Source organism: Myotis yumanensis, unplaced genomic scaffold, assembly GCF_028538775.1.
Source record: "Myotis yumanensis isolate MYYU_CA2020_CCGP unplaced genomic scaffold, mMyoYum1.0.hap1 SCAF_2, whole genome shotgun sequence".
Lineage (NCBI taxonomy): Eukaryota > Metazoa > Chordata > Mammalia > Chiroptera > Vespertilionidae > Myotis > Myotis yumanensis.
Window position 1 is genome coordinate 28,819,574 of NW_027223753.1, and position 14,094 is coordinate 28,833,667.

General features: G+C 43.5%; 1 protein-coding gene across 2 annotated transcripts in view; it reads right to left on the bottom strand.

Moving 5' to 3' along the window:
- ST3GAL3 (ST3 beta-galactoside alpha-2,3-sialyltransferase 3) overlaps nt 1-14,094 on the bottom strand; it is a 175,381-nt gene that overhangs the window by 71,301 nt on the left and 89,986 nt on the right. The gene's annotated exons all lie outside the window — the stretch shown is intronic.

Consider the following 14,094-nt stretch of genomic DNA (forward strand, 5'->3'; position numbering starts at 1 on the left):
TATGCACACTCCCTCATTCTACCTGCTAGTTTACTGATGTGCAGGTCAAGAAACTGACTGTGAGCATGAAGTGAGACCATGTAAAATACCACTCACACTGCCTGGCAAATAACAGTTAATAAATACCAGTTTCCTTTCAAGCAAATACAGCAACTTAAAGGTAGCCAACATTACTGTGCTGGGAGGGCTTGCATGAACACAGATAAGAAGCCTCAGCACAGACCTCACCTCCCACTGCTTCTTCAGGTCTGCTCCCCTCTCACCATCCTTACGAAGATGCTTTTCTCCGATAACTAGAGGGTTGTTTCTGGGGCAATGACATTATTTCAGAAATGAAAGAAGCTGCTTAGGTTAGATTTAGTAATCTTATTCTGTAACTAAGCATTTTTATTTTAACTTATTTTCAGAAATAGCTTTTATGTAAGAAAAGGTAATACTGCCATAGATCCTTTTAAGCTCCAAGATGGAAACTTTTCTTCTTAAGGACAATTTTATCTCCTCTGACTCTCTCTCCCCTCCAACCCCATGACCCCACTGCTACAGGTCTGCTGGATCTTGTTGCAATATCACGAGTCTCTTCATTCACTCACATTTGGGGTGCTGTCGATCAATCCTACCCTGAGTTATCACGGACCCTTTGCTCTTTGTGAACTCCAGAGCAGACTTGGGCTTCTATACAGTTTCTGCCTCACAGCGTTCAGTGATAAACTCGACAACGCTCTCTTCCATCACTTCAAGAGGAACTACTTGATCTGAGCCATCTGGAATTTGTGGTATTTCCCAGCGCTGGAGGCCCTGCTTTCCCTCTCTGGGTACTCTACTATTTGATTCAGTGATGACTGCAGTTTAACTTCATCTCCAGGGTCTTGCAATGTATTTCATTTTGACTGGTTAGCATGCTCTCCATCCAGTACGCTCTTGCTTAGCCTGAGCTATGTAAGCAATTCTCACAGACTCTCCACCAGGACTCTGTTGTGACCACTCCAGTTCAATCTCGTTTCTTTGGAAATTAAAAGACACATCCTCTTTCTGGGTGATACTGAAAAGGGCAAAGAAACTAAGATTTATTGAGCATAAACCATGTGCCAGACAGTTGACCTAATTATCTAATTTAGCTTTACAATAATCCTCTATGACAGGATAGCCCATAGACCCAGAGGACATAGTTGAAAGATGTGCTGTCCCATGTCTAAACTATGAAATTTCAAATGATACATTTTTATAGGGATTGCATTCAATCTGTAGATCACTTTCAGTAGTATGGACATTTTAACAATATTCTTCCGATCCATGAGATGAATATTTTTCCATTTATTTGTGTCCTCTTCAATTTCTTTCATGGATGTCTTACAGTTTTCAGTGTCTGGGTCTTTTGCCTCCTTAGTTAAACTTATTCCTAGGTATTTTATTCTCTTTGATGCAAACTGTAAATGGGATGGACTATTTTCTTAATTTCTCTTTCTTATAGTTCATTATTCATGTATAGAAAAGCAACTAATTTTTGTGGATTGATTTTGTATCCTGCAACTTTACTAAATCTGTTTAATACTTCTAACAATTTTATGGTGGATTTTTAAGGGTTTTTTATATCTTGTCATCTGCAAATACTGACAGTCTTACTTCTCTTTGGATTTGGATGCCTTTTATTTCTTTTTCTTGCCCAATTGCTTTGACTAGGACTTTCAGTACTATAATGAATAAGTAAGAGTAAGCATCCTTATTTTTTTCCTGATTTTAGAGGAAAAAATTTCCAGCTTTCCCCCACTGAGTATGATGTCAGCTGTAGGCGAGCCATATGATGTATGGCACTCTCTCCTGATGCTGGGCAGCAGCAGCAAGCTGTATCTCCCAGTCAGACAGGTGACTGCAATGGTAAATAACTGATACTCCACGAGGTACTATGTTGCCAGCATTTTGGGGATATTGTGTTCTGAGCACGTTTAAGATAGGCTAGGCTAAACTATGATGTTTGGTAGGTTAGGTATATTATATACATTTTTGACTTAACAATATATATATTTTTTAAATATATTCTATTGATTTTCTACAGAGAGGAAGGGAGAGGAATAGAGAGTCCGAAACATCGACGAGAGAGGAACATCGATCAGCTGCCTCCTGCACATCCCCCACGGGGGATGTGCCCGCAACCCAGGCACACGCCCTTGACCGGAATCGAACCCGGGACCTCTCAGTCCGCAGGCCGACGCTCCATCCACTGAGCCAAACCGGCCTCGGCAACTTAACAATATTTTCAACAATAAGTCAAGGAGCATCTGTATAGGTATTTGTGTATGTCTACTTCTATGCTTTTCAATACTATTACCAATACCATGGAACAGAATACTTGATTACTGTAGCATTATTGTAAGTCTGGAGTCATGTAGCATCGGTCCATCAACTTTGTCCTTTGTTAGCATTTTGTGGCCTATTTTGGGTCTTTTGCCTTTCCATATCCTATATAATAAAAGTGTAATATGCAAATCGACTGAATGGCGGAATGACTGATTGCTATGATGTGCACTGACCACCAGAGGGCAAATGCTCAATGCAGGAGCTGCCCGCTGCCAGAAGGCCCCAATAGCCTGATCAGTCCCTCCCCCAACCTCTCAGTCCCTCCCCCTTGCCAGCAGGCTCCGATCCCCTGATGGGGAACGGGGAACTGGGGGTGGGTGGCGGCGGACATGGGTGGCGCCAGGCCAAAGCGGTGCATGCAGGGACAGAAGGCAACCGGCGGGGGGCGGGGCTGGCTGCTGGCAGCCGGGGAAGATCGGCCCTGATCGCAGGCCAGGCCTAGGTACCTACCCGTGCATAAATTTCATGCACTGGGCCTCTAGTAAACTAGAAGTTTGTTGCTATCCACTAAATAACTTGCTGGGATTTTCATTATTGTTGTTGTTAATCCTCATCTGAGGATATTTTCTCCATTGATCTTTAGAGGGAGTGCAGGGGATGGTGGGGAGGGAAGGGGGAGAGAAAGAGGAAGAGGAGAGAGAGGAAAAAAACCATTGATGTGAGAGAGACACATCAACTGGTTGCTTACTACACACACCGCAACTGGGGTCGTTCAATCCATGCAACCTAGGTTCATGCCCCTGACCAGGAGTTGAATCTGCAACCCTGTGGTGCATGACCAACACTCTAACCACTGAGCAACACCAATTATGTTGAATCTACAGATCAAGTTTAGAAGAACTGATATTTAAACAATATTGAGTCTTCTAATCCACAAACATGGAATATATCTCCATTTATCTAGTTTTATAAAAAATTCCTTTCATTAGAGTTTTGTAGTTTTCCATATATATGTAAGTATATTTTGTCAGATTTATACCTAAGTATTTCTTTATGTATGTTCATGTAAATAATATTGTGTTTTGTTTTTAAATATTTTTTCATTGATTTCAGAGAGGAAGGGAGAGGGAGAGATAGAAACATCAATGATGAGAATCACTGATTGGCTGCCTCCTGCCTGCCCCCAACTGGGGATTAAGTCCACAACCTGGGCATGTGCACTTGACCAGAATCCAACCCAGGACCCTTCAGTTGCAGGCTGATGCTCTATCCACTGAGCTTAACTGGCTAGGGCTAATATTGTGTTTTTAATTTCAAATTCCAATTGTTCACTTGCTGGTATGTAGAAAAGCAACTGACTTTTGTATATTAACCTTATATCCTGCAACCTTGCTATAATTGCTAATTAGTTCCACGAAATCCCAATTCTCTGGGATTTCCTACATAGACAACACGCTGTCTGTGAACAAAGAAGGTTTTATTTCTACCTTCCTAATCTCTATACCTTTTCTTTCTTTTCTGATTGAATTAGTTAGAGCTTTCAGTATAATGTTGAATAGGAGTGGTGAAAGGGGACATGCTTGCGTTTTCCCAGTTTTAGGGAAAAGCATCTAGTTTCTCATCATTAAGTGTAATGTTAGCTATAGATTTTTGTAGGTGTTCTTTATCAAAGTGAGAAAGTTTCTCTCTTTCCTAGTTTTCTGAGAGTTTTTTCTAAAATAACGACTGGATGTGGACTGTATCAATGCTTATTCTACAACTTATAGATATAATCATATGATTTTTCTTTTTTAGCCCTGTTGATGTGATGGAATACAGCAATTGACTTTATAATTACTGTAGTTATAATTTGTGTACCTGGAAGAAATCCCACTTAGTTGTGGTGTGTGACTCCTTTTATGCATTGTTATATTCAATATGCTAATATTTTATTGAGGATTTTTACATGATGTTCATGAGAGATACTAGTCTGTGGTTTTCTTCTCTTACAATTCTTTATCTTTAGGGTTTTAAGGTAATGCAGGCTTTATAGAACAAGTTAGGAAGTGTTCCCTTTGCTTCCATTTTCTGAAAAAGGCTGTAGAGAATTGCTATCATCTTTTCCTTAAATGTTTGCTAGAATTCACCAGTGAAACCATCTGAGCCTAATGTTTTCTGTTTTGGAAGGTTATCAATTATGGATTCTGTGGGAAGGGCTCAAGAGATTTATCTCAGTGCTGCGGCCGAAGCAACGCTGTGAGCACACTCCAGCGAACAGGCTTCCTTGGCACACCAGGAAGTGGCAACGCCCGCCTGACAAATCTCCAAGAGCCACCTACTCTTAGCCCCGACCCTCACGCCCATTGGATAACATAGCAAGCGTGTCCCTGTTCTATTGGCAGCTTACCCCTTTATATACGGCTGTACTTCCCCAATAAACTTAGGTCTGTGTCTCTGAACCTGGTCTCCGGAGTCGTGCATGCAGACGCCCCAGCGCGTTGGGCTCCGTCGTCCTCACCCCCGGGGGACCCCCTGTTCCAGATTCAATTATCTTTAATAGATATAGACCTATTTAGATGATCTATTTCTTCCCGTGTGAATTTTGATAGTTTGTGTCTTCTAAGAAATTGGTCCATTGCATCTAAGTTATAAAATTTGTAGGCATAAAGTTATTCATAATATTCCTTTACTATTTGTAGGCATAAAGTTGTTCATAACATACTGATCCATGGGATCAGTGGTGATGATCTCTTTTTCATTTCTGGTAGCAGTAATTTGTATCTTCTCTTTTTTTTTCTTGGTTAACCTAGCAAGAGGATTTTCAGTTTTATTAGTATTTCCAAAGAATCCGCTTTTAGTTTTGTTGGATTTTTTTCTACTGATTTCTGCTCTTTACTTCTATGGCAGCCTCTTAGGTACTATTTCCCTTTCCACTTCTGCTCCTCTCCAATCCTTCTACCATCTCACAGCTGAGGTCATTTTCCTATAGGTCAAAACTGATGATTTTTCACCTGCTTAAAACACTTCGGTGGCATCTTCTGCCCTCAAGATGAAGCCCACTTCTTACTATTATCACCACAGCCCTGCATGATTTGGTCTGTCCATTCCTCAGATGTACCATGTTTCACCCTCAGGCCTCTTAGAACTTTGACAACACAGAAAAAACAAATATAAAGTCTCTACACAAACATGCATTTCAATTGTAGATAAAAGATACTTAAATAGGCCAACAGAATGTACAGGAAACTCTTCAATTGATTCATATTTTAAAAGACCATAAAGACAAAACTAAAAAAAAGGGCTGGTAGTCAAAACTTAATATAAAATGGATTTAAAAAAATAGTGTTAGAGAACAAGAGATAATGAAATCATGAAAAAAAAATGCAGAAAAAGGGTGCATTCAAATATTTTTTCCTCTGTGAAGGTATATAAGGACAATACAGAAAATGTAAACTCAAAAGAAAAAAAGTACCCACAACCCCACTACCATAACCACTATTACATTCTGCAGTAGTTATTACGCTATATTCAGATATAATTACAGTGACGGGCTTGAAGGCTATACCCCCAATGACCCTACACCAGTGGTCGGCAAACTGCGGCTCGCGAGCCACATGCGGCTCTTTGGCCCCTTGAGCGTGGCTCTTCCACAAAATACCGACTTCTGCGCATGGGCCACGAAGTTTCAATCGCACTGTACATACGCGCCCGCACGTGGTGTTTTGTGGAAGAGCCACACTCAAGGGGCCAAAGAGCCGCATGTGGCTCGCCAGCTGCAGTCTGCCGAACACTGCCCTAAACCCTGGCATGTTAGAATCACCTGGGGGAACTTTCAAACATTAAGGTACTCAGGTCGGATTTCTGATCAACTAAATCAGAATCTCTGGGTGATGAGGTCCTGTGTTGAGAAACACTATATAGACACACTCCGACATGTAGGCAGGGGCCTTATCTCAAAGGTGAGTTTATTCTGAGTATCAATCACCTGGGCAAGTGGAGAGTTCCTCAGACAGGAAAGGGAATTTTTAGAGCAGTGGTTCTCAACTGCGTATCAGACTTACATGGGGAGCTTGAAAAACCCAATGCCCTGGCTACTCCTCAACCCAATGACTTTACAATCTCTGGGGCAGGGGTGGGGAACCTTTTTCCTGCCAAGGGCCATTTGGATACTTATAACATCATTCTCGGATCATACAAAATTATTAACTTAAAAATTAGCCTGCTCTATTTGGCCAAACATTTCATTAACTCACTCCTAATGCCTTGGCAGAGCCAGACCAAATGATTTCGCAGCCTTATACGGCCAGCCAGATGTTCCCCACCCCTGCTCGAGGTGGTGGATGAAGGCATCAGTAAATTTTTAAGCTTCTCAAGTGATTCCAGTATGTAACCTGGGCATGTGCCCTGACCGGGAATCAAACTGGCAACTCCTCTGTGTGCAGGCCAACACTCTAATCACTGAGCAACACCAGCCAGAGCTATTAAGATTTTTTACCAACGAGAAGGATGAAATTGCCATTTACTGGGTAGGAAAGATTCTGGGAGGCAGGGGGTATGAATCAGTAGCTGGGTTTTGGACATGTTCGGTATGAGATGCCTAATACAAGTAAGGCAAGTAATTGCATAAATGAGTCTAGAGTGTGAGGAAAGAGGACTGGGCTTGAACTATAAATTTGAGAGTCATCAACCGAGATATATTTAAAGCCTCGAGACTGAATGAGATCATCTAAGTGGCTGTTGTGAGGCATAAGTAATACAGAAAAGTACCTAGGATGGCAATTAGCACACAATACATGCTCAACAAACACTTTCCATCGCAGCTACAGGGAACCTGCCAGGCTCTTCCGGAAACAGGAAACTATGCCTCAGGGTATAACTTGCACTGCCCCATGCATTTAGGCTTTTCACAATTTTGGTTTTCACAAGCCTTTCGGGGGTTAAAAGATGTTGGTTTCAGCTTTCAGGTCTTTGTATCTTCACATGTAATTCCTTATGCAATGAGTCTGAGTATTAAACTCCGTATGTCTGCAACTGCCCGCATGGCGGCTATGAGGCGCCGCACTGTCACAGCGGACCAGAGATTACCTGGAGCGCGGAGCACCTACCCATACCTGCAGAAACAGATGAAACCTCCGCTCAGTTAAATCAGCTCCCAGAAGGCTGACATCAGCTCAGGAAACACACGCCCGGCACCAGGGTCTGGCTCCTTCATGGCTCCAGATGGCTCTTCTCTCTGCGGGACTAATGGGCACATTCCTGGCTCATGGGGTCATATTCCTCTTCACAACTGAGACTGAGATAGATACCCCTAGGGTTCTGTCTAGAATGTTCTGCCTCCAGATAATGGCAGGCTAACCCCATCTCTTCCTTTGATTCTCTGCTCAAATGTTACTTTCCCAGTAAGGCCCGCCCTGACTATGCCATTTAAACTTGCACTCGCTTCTCCAGCATGCCTTTGTCCTTTGTCATAGTACTTATCATCTTCCATGATAGTGAAAACATTACTTTATTTAATACATATTGTTTATTAACTATCTTGTTCCCTGGTATATCCTCAGAGTATGGAATATGGCCTGATGCATGGCAATTGCTCAAGAAATTTGTTGAATGAATAAGGAAGTGCTTACTTTAATGTTGGGGCAGCAGCCTGTAGCCCTGAACCTTTCCTCAGGTCCCTCAACTCTGAACTCTTTCAGAGAACCCAGAGCCTCCCCAGGGACCAGACCTGAACCTCCTGGAGGCATCATCCAATTGGGCCGTCCCTGAGTGCACTGAGCAGCCGGGGTGCCCACCCCCAAGAGAATACAAGATTAATTCTTAGGCGCCTAAAGGCCAGCAATACCCAACTCACCAGCCTCACGTCCTGGTTATTCCTGTTCATTCCTTCAATTGTCAGTTTCCTCATCCTGAAGTCACTGCTCTCTGCTTCTTCTGTGTGGCCCACTCTCCCACCTCTCTCCCCCCTGAACCATACTCTGACTTTCCACTGTGTTCTCTGAAGCCTTGCTCTTTTCCATCCGCAGCTTCTTCAGTGAACGTTCCTCCTGCCTTCTGCTTTCATAGTAACCTTGGTATCCCTGAAAACACCGGATTCTCTACTGCCCTGTGCAATGGGGGCTGCTCCTTCTGCTACACCCCATGCACCTGAGAACCCCTTGTGAACTCCTTGTACTCCATTTAGGCTTCCAAGCCACCCTATTTAAAAACAAAACAAAACCCTGTTCACTGCTCATGGTTGGTGCTCAAGAACTATTTACTAAATGAATAAGTGAGAAAATGAAATCTGGGGAATGGAACAAGAGGCAAGCTGAGGTTCGAGTCTCATTTTGGGGCTATATCCTTCCCAGTTTACCAGACACTGATAAGGGTACAGGACATGTTGAATGTCATCCTTGGGCGATTACTATTATTCCCACTTTATAGTGGGAAACTGCGGCTTAGGAGTTAAACAACTCACAGCGAGAAAGATATGGGACTGGGCTTTAAAAATTCATGTCTGACTTCACAGCCCATGTTTTTAACCTCCCAAAACCACTGCCCCCCTGAACAACAGAGCTTGCAGTTAAAAGGCAAGGTTTGTACAGCTCACTGCATCTAAGTAGCCTGAATCATTTTCATGGTGCTCACAAGTGATTCTGTCATGCAGATATAAGCAGCAGGGACGTCTCAAAGGAAACAGAAAACGATTTATTCCACAAAGACACGATTAAAACAGTATCGTAAAGATAAAAAATCCAAAGCATCTATTTCTAGATTTTTTTTTGAGTATCACAGGATATAGAGATATTTTAAGAGCATTTTTATATATAATAGGATCTCAAGAATAGAAAGCACCTGAGGCGGAGAGATGATCCTCATGCAGCTATACCGGCGCTGCATTCTTACTTGGGGTCAGCCAACTATGATTTGTGGGTCAAATCCAACCCTCTATCTGTTTTTAGTATGGCTCTTGAGTTAAGAAGGTCTTTTTGCTTGTGAAACTCTGATCTCATTTTACATTGATATGAAAACATTTTAACAGTGAAAAAGAAAATAATGTTTTAAAATTTTTTAATGGTTGGGGAGTATATTTCATGACATAAAAATTATATGAAATTAAAATTTCAGTGTCAATAAATAAAGTCTTATTGGAAAACAGCAATACTCATTTGCCTATATGTTGTCTATGGCTGCTTTCATGTCACAGCAGCAGAGCTGAGCACTGTAGTTGGGACAGAGACAATAAGGCCCCTCAAACCCTAAAATATTAACCATCTGACCTTTTACAGTAAAAAGCTGACCAACCACTGTGACAGGTCATTTCCTCTGATTTATCTTCCAGTTCAGTAACTGCCTTCTGTTGTATCTAATCTACTGCTAAATCCTATTGCGTTTTGCCCTGGCCGGTGGCTCAGTTCATTTGAGTGTTGTCCCATACACCAAAGGGTTGCAGGTTGGATTCCCAGTCAGGGCATATACCCAGGTTGTGGGTTCAGTCCCTGGTACGGGTGCATATTGGAGGCAACTGATAAATGTTTCTTTGTCACATCAGTGTCTCTCTCTCTCTCCCTCTCTCCTCCCCCCTACCTCTCTCTCTAAAAAAAAAGAAATCAATAGGATTAAAAAATAATAATAAATAAATCCTACTGAGTTCATTCTGGTTACTGTGGTTTTCAACTTAGAAGTTCTTTCAATCTAATATTTTACTTTTTATAGTTCCGTATTCCACGTATATAGCTTAATCTTGTCTTTTATTTTTTAACTATAGTACATACAGTACAACTATAGTAACTATAACTGCTTTATAAACTGTGTCTGGTAATCCCAACGTCATAAGTCTTTGGGAGTCCCTCTCTGCTGTCTGTTATCTTTCCTGATTCTCACTAATGGAGCCTGATTTCCTTGTGTGCTAGTTATTTTTCACTGTCAGCAGCTCATTTCCTTGAAAAGTTATCAGTGAGGAATTCATGTCTTTTCCCAGAAAGGTTTTGCGTTTGCTTTTGCCAGGATTTGGAGGCACTGCCAGTCTGAAACACCTTAAACTTAGAGTTCATGGATCACCGGAGTGACTGAGAACTGGCTGTGAATGCTGCGTGTTTCGGTTCTTTTGCCTTACTGCCCTGATCCTCTCGGTGCTCTGGCGACCTTCCCTGCTGTCCTGGTTTGGGTGTGCAGGCTTAGTTCTAGGTCATCCTTATGTTGAGTCTTTTGGGATTCCAATTTAATGTGGAATGGACCAAAGATGGACACATGAAATATAACAGACCTGGAGGCTAGAATGAGAAGGTCTAACATTTCATGAGTGTTTCAAAAGAGGAGTTGAGAGAGAGTGAGGCAGAGGCAATATTTAAAGAGAAATGGCTGAAAATTTTTTCAGGACATATAAATTCTTATACCTAAGAAGCTAAATAAATCCAATCAAAATAAATGAAAGCAAATTCTTACATTTGCATACTTATTCATACTTTATAGAACCCTTTCTTTTATTCTTCATAAAACCTTAGCACTAGGTACTGTTATTTACACTTTTCATAAGGCAAAACTGGGATCAGACATCAAAAGTGAATTATTTAAGGTCCTTTAAATTAGCAGCAGGGGCAAAAGTCAAATTCAGTTCTGACCCAAGTTCAACTCATTTCCTATACTAGTACATTAGAAACAACACAGCAGAGAAGAATTTGTAAGGGTAGATCTGAATATCGCTAAGAAACTATCCCTCAAAAACAGAACTCCCCCTCTCCCCCCACCCCTGCCCTAACCGGTTTGGCTCAGTGGATAGAGCGTCAGCCTGTGGACTGAAAGGTCCCAGGTTCGATTCCGGTCAAGGGCATGTACCTTGGTTGCAGGCACATCCCCATTAGGAGGTGTGCAGGAGGCAGCTGATGGATGTTTCTCTCTCATCGATGTTTCTGACTCTCTATCCCTCTCCCTTTCTCTCTGTAAAATATCAATAAAATATATTTTAAACAAACAAACAAAAAACAAAAAACAGAACCCCTAACTTGGAAACTTCTCCCTGGAAGCACATAAAAACCTTTCCCACCTAACTGCGCTTTCTTCTGCAGGCAGCACTGGGCTGAGAAAGCCTTAGTAGTAAGAAAGAAAAGTCTATCTTGTACATTAAATTGTGAGTTAAATCAAATGAAGCCAAGCTGACTCAAAGGGTTTGTGGAACCAGCCTGATACACAACAGAAAGCTACATACAACCTACTGTATACCATCCAACGGTCAGGACAGCAGGGCACGGTGTCCCCCTAACCGTCTCCCCCCACTGCCTTGCACTCTTGAAGGCAGTTTGAATACTGTAGTTAATGTATCCCACATTGCATGTCTTTTGTTCATCAGGAGTAATTACTACATCTTCCATTCTGGTGGCATTTCACTGGCTTATTAGCTTAAACTTGATTTGTTTTTTGGCCCAGAGCACTAAATTAAGGCTTTTTTAAAAGTGAAGACTGACCTAGCCAGTGGCTCAATGGGTAGAGCATCGAACCCTGCAGTCCACGGGTTCTATTCCAGTCAAGGGCACATACCTCGGTTGCAGGCTCAATCCCTAGTCCTGGTCGGGGTGTGTGCAGGAGGCAACCAATCGATGTGTCTCTTTCACATTGATGTTACTCTCTCTCTCTGTAGCTCCCCCTCCCTCCACTCTCTCTCTAAAAAAAAACGGAAAAATATCCTTGGGTGAGGATTAACAAAAAATTGAAATAATAAAATAAAAAAGGGAAGACTGTAGCTTAATGAAGCCCCATTCCCCAGGGTGTTGCACGTAGCTGATGTCTCTATTAGCTTGGTATAAAGAGCAGACCATTCTTCCCTCACGGCTGCCTGCACGATGTATAAAAGCTGGGAGAATGACAACTCCTGAACTCACAGTATGAGGCACCAGAGCCAAGAAGCCAGATGCCAGGAAAAGAGGGCCAGATGCCAGACAATTCAGTGGGAAAGCCAAAGAGCCCCAGATTCGACGTGTTGTGGCAGGTGTGGTCAAGGCCTCATGCAAGAGAGGAACAGGAGACACAGTCTGATCTTCCGTATCTGTCTCATACAGGAAGGGGCCACAGGTATACTCTGGTGAGTAACAACAGAGAAAAGCCACCGGCAGTGTTGCAACCATGTATTGCACATCAACCACGTGAGAGGTCCTGTGCAGGGCATGGACACACATGGCGGACAGAGCCTGACTTCAGGGCTTCCTGATCTCGTCATGCACCTGTCACCCATCCTCGCAGCCAAGTGTACAGTGCTTACTGAGCACGTAGTGAACATATGCCAGTACTGTCTAGGCGCTGGGGAGACCAAGAAGGCAAGAACAGGGGAGGATCTGGAAGGATTAGACACCAGTTACCCTGAAAGCCACTATGAATCAATTCATTTCAATGAAATCCTCATATGACAGAAGAAACCAGAGTCAGAGTGGTTAAGTAGCTTGTCCCAAATCATAAGGAGAGTAAATGGCAGTCTGGGATTTGAATGAAGCTTTGCCTGGCTCTGAGCCTGTGCTCTTAATAAAATAATAATCATTCCACAGTTAATTAAGTATAATGAGATAATTGGTGACAGAGGTAGAAAATTTACAGGAAACATGGAGAAAGAGATAATCCTATCTAATAATAGACAAACATGGTAATTAACCGTACCTCTGACACGCTTCCCATGGGCTAATCAGGGCGATATGCAAATTAACTGCCAGCCAAGATGGCGGCTGGCAGCCAGGCAGCTGAAGCGAACAGGAGGCTTGCTTGCTCCAGTGATGGAGGAAGCCAAGGTTCCCCGCCTGCCGCTGCCAGCCGCCTTAGAGTGCTGAGCTGCACTCTAAGAAACAATGTTGCAATTATAGAAGCTAAACAAACCCCAGAAACCTGCTTTCAGCCAGCCGGCCTCGGAGCTGGAGCTGCAACAGTGTTTCAATTATAGAAGCCAAACAAACCCAGATACCTGCTTTCAGCAGCCGAGGTCTCAGAGCTGGAGCCGAGCCTCAGAGCTAAAGCCGGCTCTCAGTTCCACTGACAGCCATAGAAGGTAAATAAATCCCAGAATAAAAAAAGAAAAAGAAAAAAAGGAGAGGTTGGGAGCTTCAGTCACCCACCAGCCTGAAAACGGCCCTCAGCCCCTCACCCAGACTGGCCAGGCACCCCAGTGGGGACCCCCACCCTGAAGGGGGTGTGACCAGCTACAAACAGCCATCATCCCCTCATCCAGGCTGGCCAGGAACCCAAGTAGGACCCCACCCTGATCCGGGACACCCTTCAGGGCAAACCAGCGGGCCCCAACCCGTGCACCAGGCCTCTATCCTATATAGTAAAAGGGTAATATGCAAACTGACCTTAACAGGAGAAGGACTGGGAATGACTGGTCACTATGACACACACTGACCACCAGGGGGCAGACGCTCAATGCAGGAGCTGCCCTCTGGTGGTCAGGGCGCTGATACATGGGAGGAGCTCTGCTCAGCCACAAGCCAGGCTGATGGCTGCCAGTACAGCAGTGGTGGTGGGAGCCTCTCCTGCCTCCTCAGCAGCGCTAAGGATGTCCGACTGCAGTTTAGGCCTGCTCCCCGCTGGCAAGTGGACATCCCCCGAGGGCTGCTGGGCTGCCAGAGGGATGTCTGATTGCCATCTTAGGCCCAATCCCCCGGGGAGCAGGGCTAAGCCAGCAGGTGGTCATCCCCTGAGGGGTCCCAGACTGCGAGAGGGCACAGGCCGGGCTGAGGGACCCCCCTCCCCACCAAGTGCACAAATTTTTGTGCACCAGGCCTCTAGTTTTGTATAAAAAGGAGGTCGTCTTTGAGTTTTCCTAGTGGACAAGCAAGGAAGGAAAATTTGAGGCACAGATAACAAACA